Genomic DNA, 14,386 nt, shown 5'->3' on the forward strand with positions numbered 1-14,386 from the left:
GTTTAAAACCAGGTTGGATTCTTGGCATCTCCTTAGCACCATGGCAAGATGACAGAGGCAATTAGAATATGAATTCCCAAACACCGTGAAGTTGTCCATGAATACTTCTATGAACTTCTCAACCATGTTCGATAAAATGGAGAGCATGCACCTTTGGAATGTTGTAGGTGCATTGCACAATCCAAAGGGCATCGTCCGGTAAGCAAAAACTCCATATGGACAAGTAAATGAGGTTTTCTCCTGGTCCTTAGAGTCTACAACTATTTGATTGTAGCCAGAGTAACCGTCCAGGAAGCAGTAATACTCATGTCCTGTGAGTCTTTCAAGCATTTGGTCCATGAAATGTAAGGGAAAGTGGTCTTTCCGGGTGGCTTCATTAAGTTTCCTATAGTCAATGCACATGCGCTATCCGGTCACTGTTCTTGTAGGTATCAGTTCATTCTTCTCATTTGACACCACAGTGATGCCTCCCTTCTTAGGCACTACTTGGACAGGGCTTACCCAAGGGTTGTCTGAGATGGGGTAAATCACCCCTGCTTGCCACAACTTCAGCACTTCTTTCTGGACCACTTCATTCATGGTTGAATTCAGCCTTCTTTGTTGTTGTCTTGAAGGCTTAGCACCTTCTTCAAGTAGGATCTTGTGCATACACATTGAAGGACTGATTCCTTTTAAGTCTGCAAATGTCCAGCCTATAGCATCCTTGTGTTGTTTCAGCACTTGGATCAGCTCCTCTTCTTGCTCCTTACTCAAGCTTGAATTGATGATCACTGGGTAGGTGTTGTTGTCACCCAAATATGCATATTTCAAGCTTGGTCGTAGGGTCTTCAGCTCTAGTTTTGGTGCCTCTACTTTCTCGTTGTCCTTGTGGTTCAGCATGATTGAATTCTCCATGGTTTCTTGTGGTAGTTCTCCACTTGATGCTTGTTGCTCTAGCTCCGTAGTTCCTTCACATTGTTCTTCTTCCAAAACTCCTTGAACTATCTGTTCTATGGTGTCTACCATCATGCATTCTCTTATGGATTTCTTAGGGTAACTCATTGCCTTAAAGACGTTGAAGACCATCTTCTCTTCATGCAGTCTCAAGACTAGTTTCTCTTTTTGCACATCAATGATGGCTCTAGCAGTAGCTAAAAATGGCCTTCCTAGGATAATTGATGTGTTAGTATCTTCTTCCATATCCAGCACAACAAAGTCAGCTGGGAATATGAATTCTCCCCCCTTTCACCAATAAGTCTTCCACTACCCCATGTGGAAACTTGAATGTTCTGTCAGCTAATTGGAGTGTCATTCTTGTTAGCTTGGCTTCCTCAATCTTCATCCTCCTCATCATGGTTAGGGACATAAGATTGATGCTAGCTCCCAGGTCACATAAGGTTTTCTCGATATTGATATCCCCTATGATGCAGGGGATTTAGAAACTTCCTGGGTCTTTCATTTTCTGAGGGAGTTTCCTTTGTATGATGGCACTATACTTCTCAGTTAGCACTATGGTCTCTTTTTCTCCCCAGTTCTATTTTCTTGTCATGATCTCCTTCAAAAATTTGGCATAAAGTGACATTTGCTCCAATGCTTTAGCAAATGGTATGTTGATTTGGAGCTTTTTGAAAATCTCTAAGAATCTAGAGAACTGGCCATCCTTCCCATCCTTTCTCAGCCTTTGTGGGTATGGTGCCTTTGGCACATAAGGCTTCAAGATTGGCTTTGACGAGGATGTGGCAATTGGGTCTCTTCTTCATTCTTGTTTCCATACTTTTCTACAGCTTCTTCTTCATGGTTGCCCTGGCTTGAGGTTGCTTCTTCTACAACTTTTCCGCTTCTAAGTGTGATGGCCTTGCATTCCCCTCTTGAATTGGTCATAGTATCACTGAAAAATGTATGTGTGGGCATTGGGATTTGCTTGGATAAAATCCCTACTTGTGCTTCCAGCTTCAAGATTGATGCGCCTTGATTCTTCAAATTTGATCTGTATTCTTCTTGATTGGCGTCTATCTTTCTTTCAGCCTGTGTTTGTCTCTTCAAGAGGGTGGAAATGGCTCCTGTCAGCTGTGATGACTATTGTGCTATTGCAGCCTCTACTCTCTCAAAGTTTCTCTTGATCTCACATGGTTGCATGGTTGAGGTTGATGTATCTTGCTGGTGGTTATTGTGTGTTTACTGGGTGGAGTGGTATGATGTGTTTTGTGAATTGTGGTAGGGTCTATTATTGCCTGATTGATGGTTGGGGTTGTGAGTGTTGTGTTGGGTGGATTGGTATGGCTTGTTATGGTCTTGGTTGTGGCTTTGTTGGTTCTCCCATCCAAAATTTGGGTGGTTCTTCCAACCTGAGTTGTATGTCTTGGAGTTTGGATCATATGGTGGTCTAGAATTGTTCACATAGTTAGCTTGCTCCCATTCACATTCAACTTCTGGTGCATCTCCTTCTTGTTGAGGAGCTTGGACTTGAATGGCTGAGACTTGATTACTCTCCATCTTCTTGGTCAAGGCTGCTAGTTGTGTAGTAATCACTTTGTTTTAGGCTAACAGGGCATCCATTGAATTAAGCTCCATTACTCCTTTCTTTTGAGTTCTTTCTGAAGCATAGAAATACTCCTTCTCAGCCACAGTCTCAATGACATCTATGGCTTCTTCAATGATCTTCTTCTTATTGAGTGAACCTCCTGAAGAATGATCTACTGCCTGCTTTGACTCATATGACAGCCCTTCATAGAAGATGTGTAGTTGCACCCACTCATTGAACATATCTGGTGGGCATTTCCTTGTCAAGTCTTTGAACCTCTCTCCGGCCTCATAGAGTGTTTCACCATCTTGCTGTTTAAATGTTTGCACCTCAGCTCTTAGCCTGTTGACTCTCTGTGGAGGGTAAAATCTTGATAGAAATTTGTTTACAACATCATCCCATGTGGTTAAGCTCTCCTTGGAAAATGCTTCCAACCACTTTGATGCCTTATCTCTGAGTGAGAAAGGGAACAAAAGTAGCTTGTAGGTGTCAGGATGTTGACAAACGGATTTTTGCCAGTAAAGAAATTCACAAATAAATTCTCGTTGAAAGTATAGCTTCTAAACCAACAAGGAATCCTTTTGTACAAAGGTTTGGTTGTCACAAGTAACAAACCCCTAGTAAAATTGATAACCGAAGTGTTTAAACCTCAGGTCATCTCTCAAGGAATTGCAGGGAAGTGTGTTTATTATTGGTTACAAAATTGTATCTTTTGGGGTTTTGGATAGGAGACAGGGAAAGTAAATTGTAGAGAGAATAAAATAATAACAATAAAAAGTCTTGACTAGGAGAGATTAATCATAAGTTCTATCCTTGTTGGATTTTCTCAAGTGGAATAGCAAGAGGTTGTTGTTTTCACTTAGTTAACCCTTACTAAATAAAGGAAAGTCAAGTGATTGAGCTAACTCTTATTCGCAAATCCTAATCCTCTCCCTTAGGAAGAACTAGCGTTAGTAAATAGAGAATTAGCCAACAACTTTCAATTTAACTAATCACTTGAGTATTCCACTTAATTAGTAATAGGTTGTTGTTTCTACCTAGTTAACCCTCAACGAATGAAGGAAAGTCAAGTAGTTAAGCCAACTTCTATTCACAAGTCCTAATCCTCTCCCTTAGAAAGGATTAGCGTTAGTAACTAGAGAGCAGGTCAATAACTTCCAATTACCAATTTACTCTTGAGTCTTTCCAACTCAAGGGTCTCCTATTAATCAACTCCAAAGTCAAGTATAAAGCCTACTCCATTGACATGGATGCCAATTTTACATACATAATCAAGGGGTAGAAAGAAGGCATAATAATCAAATTAATTGGAATGGAAGTGAGAATAATCAACGGATAAAGAAATTAAATAGAAAAGTATCTTTTGCATTAATAAATTTCAAAATAGGGGACATCCAATTGTAACTCTGAACAAGTAAATGGAAAATTAAAAAGAGTAAGGGAATAGAAAACAAACTAGAATAATAAAGACTTCACGGAGGTAGCAACTCTTTGTAATATCCAACTCAAAAGCATAAAACTAGGAATCCGAAATTCTAGAGAGAGGAGAGAGTCTCTCTCTCTAAAAGCTACATCTAAAATCTAAAATTATGAATAATGAATGTTCTCCCTACAAATGAATAGATTCCCCCATTTATAACCTCTAATCTGTGTTTTTTGGGCCGAAAACTGGGTCAGAAACAGCCCAAAAATTGCTGGGGGCGAATTCAAATACGCTGATTTTTGTAGATGCGATGCATGCGCGTGATGCACGCGTGTGCGTCACCTATCTTCAAGGCAACTATGGTAAATTATATATCATTTTAAAACCACGGATGTTAGCTTTCCAACGCAACTAGAACCGCCTCATTTGAATCTCTATAGCTCAAGTTATGGTCAGTTAAGTACGAAGAGGTCAGGCTGGACAGCTTAGCAATTCCTTCAGTTTCTTGTATTCCTTCCACTTTTGCATGCTTCCTTTCCATCCTCTAAGCCATTCCTGTCCTATAAACCCTGAAATCACTTAACACACATATCAAGGCATTGAATGGTAATAAGAGAGGATTAAATATAGCAAATTTAAGGCCAAAGAAGCATGTTTTTAATCATAGCACAAATTTAGGAAGGAAAATGTAAAATCATGCAATTAGTATGAATAAGTGTGCAAAGACTTGATAAAAACTACTCAATTGAGCACAAGATAAACCATAAAATAGTGGTTTATTGGGTGTACACCATTGGACTTTACAGTATCACAGATCCTCAAGAATGTAGTGAGATGTTGGTTTGGGTCCTCCTGGGCACCTCCTCCATATGAACAGTTATTCTGAACAAGTGTGATGAGTTGAGATTTCAACTCAAAGTTGTTGGTATGGATTGTTGGCTTCAGAATGCTGCTGCCACAGTTTCCTGGATTCGGGTTGATGTAGAAGCCTAAGACTCTCCTCTCTTGCCCAACATGATTGCCAGCATCTCCTCCAACATTGTCTTGTACTTCGTCATCCATGGTGGTTCTCAGATCTTCCTCCACTAGTTCCTTTCCAACTATGCCTTTGCCTCTAGCCTCTCTTCTTAGTCTAAGGAAGGTCCTCTCAGGTTCACTATCAAAGGAGGATGAAGTTTCTCCCCTTCTACCTGTCATACATTCAACAAACAGCAAGTAGAGGACTAGTGAAAGAAACACCTTAGTTAAAATTAGTGGTTAACTTGGTTGATGCAATTAATCAAACAGTTAGAAGAATAGAAATATGGACAATGGATAACTAAAATGATCTCAGCAAAAAGACATAAATCAGAATGGAAAAAGAAATTAAAGAACAACAATAAAAAAAAGAATTAACAAGGTAATAAAAATGCTTAATCTAGCTCTCCAATCAATTTAATCATTGTCAAATTCAAACCAATCCCTGGCAACGGTGCCATAAAACTTGATGAATCGGAATTCACACCCTACAAATTTTTGGATTATGAATCCGTTCTTTTGGCAAGTGCACCAAAATTATCGTCAAGTAATAACCCACAGTGGAGTGGGATCGTATCCACAGAGATTGGTAGATTTGAACAATTTTAATCAATTGGTGAATTAGTCAAGCTAAATAGGATAGATTGTGATTGCAGAATTATAAATGGGCAGAATCATAAATGACTCAAAAGTAAAGAAAAGTAATAAAGTGTAGAAATGGAAATAGCAACAATGTAAAGGGCAGAAGCTTTAAATGACATAAATGTAAATGGGAATGGGGATTTGCTGAATGTAAAAGAAGACTATAAAGAAAGTGGAATATAAGAATAGGGAAATTCATTGAGATCAGGAGATGTTGTCTCTTTGGATTAAATCCAGCTCATATCCTCTTTAATCATGCAACTCATTGACCTCTTGGCAACCATGATTGATTGAGCCCCAATCCCTTGGTGACTCAATCTCTCAGATCTTGATCAATAGCCAATTCCTTGGTCTAATTGCTCATGAAAAAAGATATGCTTGGTCCCTGATTATACCACACATCATCATAGGTCCAAGTAGAGGGAGGATTATATGTCACCATATCCAAACACCAAAACCCAGATCCTACTCAAGTGTGAGAAGGGATTTCTAGCATGGTTTCATGTTTCCTTTTCTGAGGTTCCCATAAAACCCATTTTGAATTCAATCTCTTTCCCAAGATAATTGAACACTAAGCATGAAGAACGAAATTTCTTCTAGCAAATCAAAGAGAAGATGAAGAGAAGAAGAAATTCACTATCATTAATCCATCAAGTACAACAGAGCTCCTTCTCTCAATGAGAGGGAATTTAGCTACTCATAGCTAAGAGAAAAGTACTCCAGATAGAGAAGATGATGATGAAGTGAAAAGTAAATCTAAATGTTCTATTCCACAACTTAGCTTTCTAACTACTTAACCCCCCTTTTTCAGTACTTTTTGGGTTTATTTATACTACTCCTAGCTCTAAAAATAAAGGAAAATACAAAAGTAAAAATAAAAATACAATTTGGAGGGAAAAAACTCAATAAATGTGATCTCCCAGCTGGCGTGTGGCTGGCGCTTCAGTGGCGTGCCACGCCTTCCTCTGATTCTGGCTTGGCATGCCATGCCCAGCTCGTCAAGTGGAACGCCCTCCTTCATTAGCATCCCTGGCATGCCACGCTTTCGAACCCAAATGGCACGCCCAGGCCTTCTCCCTCTTCTTCTTGTTTCGGGAAAGTTGAACTAGCGTGGCACGCCCAGGGCCTGGCGTGCCATGCCATTTGTGTGCTTGGCTCCTTCGCTGGCGTGCCACGCCCAGTATTCAAGTGGCATGCCCAGTTCTTCTTTTGGTTGATTGGTGATGATGGCGTGCCACGCCTGAGACTCAAGTGGCACGCCTGGGTGGAGAGTGGTAGCTGGCGTGCCACGCCTTCGATACCAAGTAGCATGCCCTTATGGTTGTCCTCCTATCTCCCTCTCTGGAAAATATAACTAGCATGCCACGCCCAGAGACTGGCATGCCACGCCCATAATTTTGCCTTGGTTTCCAGTAGCTGGCGTGCCACGCCCAGCATTCAAGTGGCACGCCCAGGTGAGACTCTTGAGCTGGCGTGCCACGCCTTCGATACCAAGTGGCACGCCCAGCCTTTGCTTTGGCCTTCTTGTACGTTGGTGTGCCATGCCTGGATGCTCAACTGGCACGCCTAAGTGAGGGTGAGGGCTTGGCGTGCCATGCTTTTGACCTCAAGTTGCACGCCTAGACCTTTAGCCTGCAGCCCCTTCTCTGGATTCTTGTACTAGCGTACCATGCCATTCTTGCTCAAGTGGCACGCCCCTGCAATTGTGGTTTTCTTAAGCTTGGTGTTCCACGCCTGGATGCTCAAGTGGCACGCCCAAGTGACTTTTGAAGCTGGCGTGCCACGCCTTCGATACCAAGTGGCACGCCCCAGTAATGATTCCTTCTGGAGTGATGAACTGGCATGTCACGCCCATGGCTCAAGTGGCACGCCCATAGTAAGTGATGGGCTAGGCGTGCCACGTCCAGTTTGACGTGCCACACCCCTTTAGTGGCATTCATTGTTGTTCTCTGGAAAACTGTACTGGCGTGCCACGCCCATGTAAATGCTTTGAGAATCCCCTCTGGACTTCAGTACTGGCGTGCCACGTCCAGCTCCTGGCATGCCACGTCCAGCTCCTGGCATGCCACGCCAGTGCATTTTGTGGCGTTTGCTCCAAGTGGCACGCCAGTTTCACACGCCCAACTTGTTTTATTGTTTTCTTCCCCTTTTTTATGTCTTTTTCACCTGAAATTCAGCACAACTCATTTCAAAGCAATGTACTATAATATTTATCAAATATTGCATGAATTGTAATGATCAAATGAGGTTAAGATTTTTTATGGTCCTTTTTATGCAAAAAAAAAAAAAAAGATAGATGATGCAAGTCATCATAGGTTGTAAAAGATATGGGAAGGATATGGAGCTATGTTGGATGTATGTAAAGTTATTTTGAGGTGTAAAACTTTAGTTTTGAAATGAAAGTTTGGTAAAAATAGAGGTTTGCATTTTTTTTAAAAAACTTGGTCTTGCCCCAAAGTTTGGTAGGCCATAACTTGGTTTCTGGGCCCTCAATTTCTGTCAAAATTATTTCATTCAAAAATTGGGTCTATAAAGTTTATGCCGTTTAAAGAATGGACAAAAATTAATTTTTAACAAAAAATTTATGCGCATCGGAAGTTTGGTGTGCAAAAGTAGATTCTGCAGGACTTAACAACTTTTCAACAGTTATGGAGGACATGCGTACGCGAACACATACGTGGCGCAGACTTTGGGCTCTATCCATACGTCCCACGAATGCGGGCATGTACATGCATACACGAAAGAGGGATTTTACAAGCTCGCATATGTGGGACATCTTCCCTGTTCGAGGGGATCACGTACGCGGAGGAAGGTCGCGTTCGTGAGTCGGGCAAAGGACACTCCCGCGTATGCAAAATATGGCATGCGTATGTGGAACCCTGTTTTTGGAAAAAGTGAATTTTGTGATTTCAACCTATTTTCTAACTACTAAACCTCTATGGTTACCTTCTAAAGTAAAAAAAAAATAGTTCTTACTATAGTGGAAGAGGGTGAACCTATGAAGGGTAGTAACTTGGAAGCGAAGAAAGATTGTGAAGTGGTGATTTATGATGAGAAGTGCTGGAACATTGATTATGTGATGAATAATGGCCGTAATGATAATGATTGATTAGATTTGAATGAACATGTGACTTATTGCACTTCTTTTATTTGAGATAGGAGTTTCCCTGGGTAGATGCAGTGGCTAACCACCACTTGCTCCACGTTGAGACTCGATACTCTATTGATCCTACGTTGCAAGATGTGGACGGGCACTTTAACTCCCCAAAAATTCTCCCAATGAGCTAAATTTGATTGATTGATTGATTGTAAAGCTATGCATAGACTCTTGGCGATGCGCACACAGAGGGACTGTCCAGGATTAGCTACCAAACATGTTGGGTTTGGCTATATAACCGACAGATGAGACACATTAGCTATAGGGCAGGCATACATCATGTGCATTTGTCTGTTTTGTTTGAGTTTGCATTACTTGAGAGTGCTTATTTGATCAATTATGCCTAATTGTTATATGTTTTTATTTATTGTAACTGTAATCTATCTATGTTTTTTTTGTCTGTATTATATGTCTGTGCAATTAAGAGATCTCTTGTCTAGCGAAGGAGTGAGGAGGGTTGTTCCCCCAGAGTTTTGGAGGGTTACAGGAAAGTGAGAATTGTTGGGATTAAGTTATATTTGGATTAGAACCAAAGTACCTTGGAAATCTTACCTTTTTCTGGTTAAGTCTATGACTCTAAGTTTTTCATTTGAGTGTTCGAATTCTAGGATCGCCTCTGACTTTTCCGGGACCTTATATATTATGTATGTTGGCACTATTACTATGCTGAGAACCTCTAATTCTCATTCCATACATATGTTATCATTTTTCAGATGCAAGTTGATGAATCCATATTTTACGATATATTTTGGTTTGATTTGAGTAGATTTCATCACATAAACCCACATTTATTCATCTAAATAGCATAGTTTTTTTAATTCTCTCTAGATTTGTGCTTAATTGTGAAAACATGCTTTTTAGGCCTTAAAATAGCTAAAATTAATTCACTTTAATCCCATTTAGTGTCTTGATGTATTTGTTGAGTGATTTCAGGTTTCTAAGGCAAGTATGGGATGGAAGAAGTGAAGAGAAAAGCATGCAAAAGGGAAAAATTATGAAGAAAATGAAGTTTGGAAGTTACTGCAAAGGTGTGTATGCATAGTAATGCGTGCGTACGCACAACGGTGACTTCGTGCAAGGATGCGTATGCACCAAGTGTCGTGCGTACACACGATGGGAATTTTGCGCAACTGTGCGTACGCACAGTGTGTCGTGCGTACGCACGCGTGCATATGCGTGAGGTCATTAATGCAAATCACTGGGGTGAATTCTGGGCCTCCAAAACCCAGTTCAACTCATTTTCTGAAGCTATTTAAGGCTAAAGTGAAGAGGAATGAAGGGGGGCAATTAGGTTTAGCTTTTATGATGTTTTTTCTTAGTTTCTAGAGAGAGAAGCTCTCCCCCCCCCCCTCTCTCTAGAATTAAGGTTCTTTAGTCTAATTTTTTGTAATTTCTACTTTTAATTCTTGCTTTCATTTACTTTTCCTTGTAATTTATTGTTATTGCATCTTTGTTCTTTCCTTCTATTTGTTATTTCATTTCTTTGTTCTTTTATGTTTATGACACTTTGTTATTTCAATTTACATTTAATGCAATTTATGTTTCATGCTCATTTAATGCTTCTTTTAGTTGTTATTGTCATTTTCTTACTTTTGGGAGTTAGTATTTATTTTTAATACAATTTAATATTATTTTATTTTCATGCACACAAAGTATTTGATAAAATGCTTGGCTTAGTTTTTATTTAGTTTTTCTCCACTCTTAGCTTGGAATTGTTGATTTTGGTGATCCTTGAGTCATTGATGTCCATTCTTGTTTATATATTAGAGTAATTAGTTGATTTGGTCTCTCTTGACTCTATGTGACCCCTTAGTGTTGACATAGGACTTATAGATTGAAATCAACTATGCCTATTTGACTTATCCTCGATGTAGGGTTGACTAAGTAGGATTAACTCTTCATAATCATCATGTGTTTGTGGTCAATGTCTAGGATAGGTAGCCTTAGCTCTCAATTGCTTGCCAAGAGGTTTCTTGCACTTTAAGTTTACTTGCTTTGACTTTTATTGCTTTGATGTTTACTTTCTTGCATGTTTAGTTTTCACACTCTTGGTTGACAAATTAGATGTTTGGGTGGAATTGAGTTGTGGTTGTCCATTCCGCATTGTGTGTGAATTGTTAATTGGTTTGGTTTCCCTTGACTCTAAGTGACCCACTAATGTTGACTTACGACTTAGGGATTGGGATCAATTATGCCCTTTTGACTAATTCTCAAGTAGGATTGACTAATTAGGATTAATTCTACACAATTGCCATGTTTGTGGTCCATAACTAGGATAGGAATCCTTGATTACCCACTTTTTGCCAAGAGTCTTCTTTAACATTTAATTTACTTGCATGTTTATTTATTTTTTGCATATTTACATTTTCTTGCCATTTACATTTCTTGCATATCTTGTTATCCAAAAACCCTAAAAACATCCCATAGCCAATAATAGACACTTAATTACAACTCTTAGGGAGAACGGCCCGAGGTTGGAGTACTCTCGATCTCGGTTACTTTAATTTGAATTTAAAACATTTGATGTGGGAATGAATTGTCAGTCTAGACTATACTTTCAACGATGTGATCCTATTTTGTGAAAATCTAGATCGACGATAAATTCTTCTACATCACAAGTCGAGAGATACCTCGCTAAGCGTCTGGAGTTTCCTTTGGCAAGCGAAGTTGGGATGCTAGAATATATGTATTGACTTTTCCTCGGTGTATGCTTTACTTTGTTCCTCCTAGAGGCTTCATGGAGAAATAGGAGTTTGTGTCATGTATTTTGAGTACCTTTTGGGATGTATATATATGTATATGATATTCTTTGGCCGGCTTTGGATTCACAGGTCGTGCCCAGGGCTTGATATATTTGTACCTTTGATATTCTGCTCTTTATATACATGTACTTTTCGTTCTTCCTATTTTAAGTTTTTGTACGTCAGCGTTGCGCTTTTCTTTTTACGATTTTGTTTAAATCTTCTTTCAAGGCTACTCGTTATTAATTCCTTTCAACTATTACCATAAATGTATATTTTATTTTAGAGGTCATAATACCACACCACCTCTATTTTATGGCTTAAGCATAAAGCTCTGTGTAGTAGGGTATTACATGTTTCAAACCACACCATAGGTCTACCAATGCTCCAACGAGAACTAAGTCAATTAACTCCAAAATGATATCAACATAGTTCGAACGAAGGGCATGGTGTAACACCCTACCACACAAAGCTTTACACCTAAGATATAAAACAGAGATGGCGAGGCACTACGACCTCTAAAAGTATATATATTGAAAGAAAAGGGGTACGACGAAAACAAAATCGAAGGTACAACGCTCACGAGAAATGGAAAGATAGAAAGCTTATACAGAAAACCAAAAGACAGATATATAAAAGTAAAGTTCCAAATGATAGTTATATAATCAAGATCTAGACTTGACCTGCGAAGCAATAGGAGGGACAAAATACAAAATACAAGGTAGAGAATCTATTATATACGTATAAATACAAAACAAAAATACAAATGCCAAGTCTTAAGATAGTTCTTCGCTTCTAAGAGTCTCCAGAATGCTCATATACAGACAAATAATACAAACAAGAAAAAATACAGATAAAATGCAGTTACAACTAGTAGAACATATAGCAATTAAGCATAGATATTTAAATAGGCAAACCCAAATAATTCAAACTCAAACAAGACAAATAAATGCATATGATGTATGCCTTTTCTACTGGCCATGAGCTTACATGTCAGTTACTTTTCCAAAACCCGGCACACCCGATAGCTAATCTGGATATCGTATCTCTGACATGCCTCCACACTTTTGCGATATAGTACTCGTCACACTCTCGGGATATAGTGTCCGTCACACTCATGGGATATAGTACCCATCACATTTTCTGGGATAAAGTGTTCTCACACTCTTAGGATATAGTGCCCGCCACGCTCTTGGGATATAGTATTTGCCACGCTCTTGGGATATAGTGTCCGACACACTTCTAAGGTAAAGTGCTCCCACACTCTTGGGATATAGCGTCCGCCATGCTCTTGGGATATAGTGTCCGTCACACTCATGGGATATAGTGTCCGACACACTTCCTAAGGTAAAGTGCTCCCACACTCTTGGGATATAGCGCCCGCCATGCTCTTGGGGTATAGTGTCCGTCACACTCATGGGATATAATGTCTGACACACTTTACAATAGAGAGAAAATGATGCAACAAAACAAAACAGAACATACATTCACACTTTGCATTCATATTCATTGTCTTCATAATCACTTTCAATCATTCTTCTTCCTCATTTCTTACTCGGAGCAGGTGGACAATACTACTGTATCTTACCCGGAGTCTCAGCTCGTACCTGATCAAGTGGATAACACCAATGCATCTTACCCGGTCTCATATATCTCAATCAATCTCGTCATATCTCATTCAAAGTTCATAATTAACTTATTTCTCCTCATTCTTCTTTCTCATAACCAACTATTTCATCAAATATCTCTTAACTCGGCCACATTTCATTACTAATATTATTATTTTCATTATTTACTTCTAATTCAACATTACTAATGCCTCACTATAATTAAAACTAAGTTTTAGGTCCTTAGGGAGTAAAAATAGAGGTTTGAAGGTTAGAAATTAGGTTAAATTTACAAAAATGCATTTTTCCAAAAATAGGATCTCGCGTATGCAAACCCTATCCGCGTACGTAAGTACGCTAAGCAGAATTGAATGGCCGCATATGCACGCCATATCTCGCGTACGCGAAGGGTGTAATTCTCCATTTCGTGTATGCAACCATTATCCGCGTACGCGAGCATTCCAGACAGTAGCAAATTCCCACATACAGAGCCATATGTCTGCGTACGCGGGCCCTGTATCTTCTTAAAAAATTGTTACAAAACCTGTAGAAATATTTTTGCACACCGAACTTTCAACGCGCATAAAGTTTTTGTTGGAAACTATTTTTAGTCTGTGCTTCGAACGGCGTAATCTTCACAGAACCAATTAAAATAAGTTTGGAAAAGTTTATACAAACAATTTGCTAAACCTCTATTTTACCTAACTTCCTATGCAAAACCAACATTTTACACTTCAAATACTCCAAATACATCTAACACAGCTCCACATCTTGTCCCTACCTTTCACAAGCTACCACACCATAATTTGGGCAACTTTATTCCAATAATTTCTCAATTTATATAAACACAATTTATCAATTACCAACATTCACAATTTCACACTCATTACCCACATCAATCATCATCAAAATCATCAATTATCAACTCATTTCAAAAATACTCAACAATTTCATTAAAATTACTAGCTCTCAACATACATATATGCTTCAACCTATTTTATGGTCATCTAACCTAAATTTTTACGAAACATTATATATTAGCTACGAGAGACCAAAATTGTACCTTGGCCGATTCCTCCCTAATGCTCGGAATGCCACAACCACCACCATTCCACCAACGTCCCAAACACCAAAATGCACACCAGCAGCAACTCAGCCTCCACGGTCTAAAATCAAGCTTCCAACACCACCAATTTGGTCCCAATACATATACTCTAAACCAATACCAATTAATATCACACAAGAATCAACATAGGGTTCTCAATTATTAATTATTTACAAGAGTTAGAGATTTCTCAC

The sequence above is a fragment of the Arachis ipaensis genome, chromosome B06, assembly GCF_000816755.2.
Source record: "Arachis ipaensis cultivar K30076 chromosome B06, Araip1.1, whole genome shotgun sequence".
NCBI lineage: Eukaryota > Viridiplantae > Streptophyta > Magnoliopsida > Fabales > Fabaceae > Arachis > Arachis ipaensis.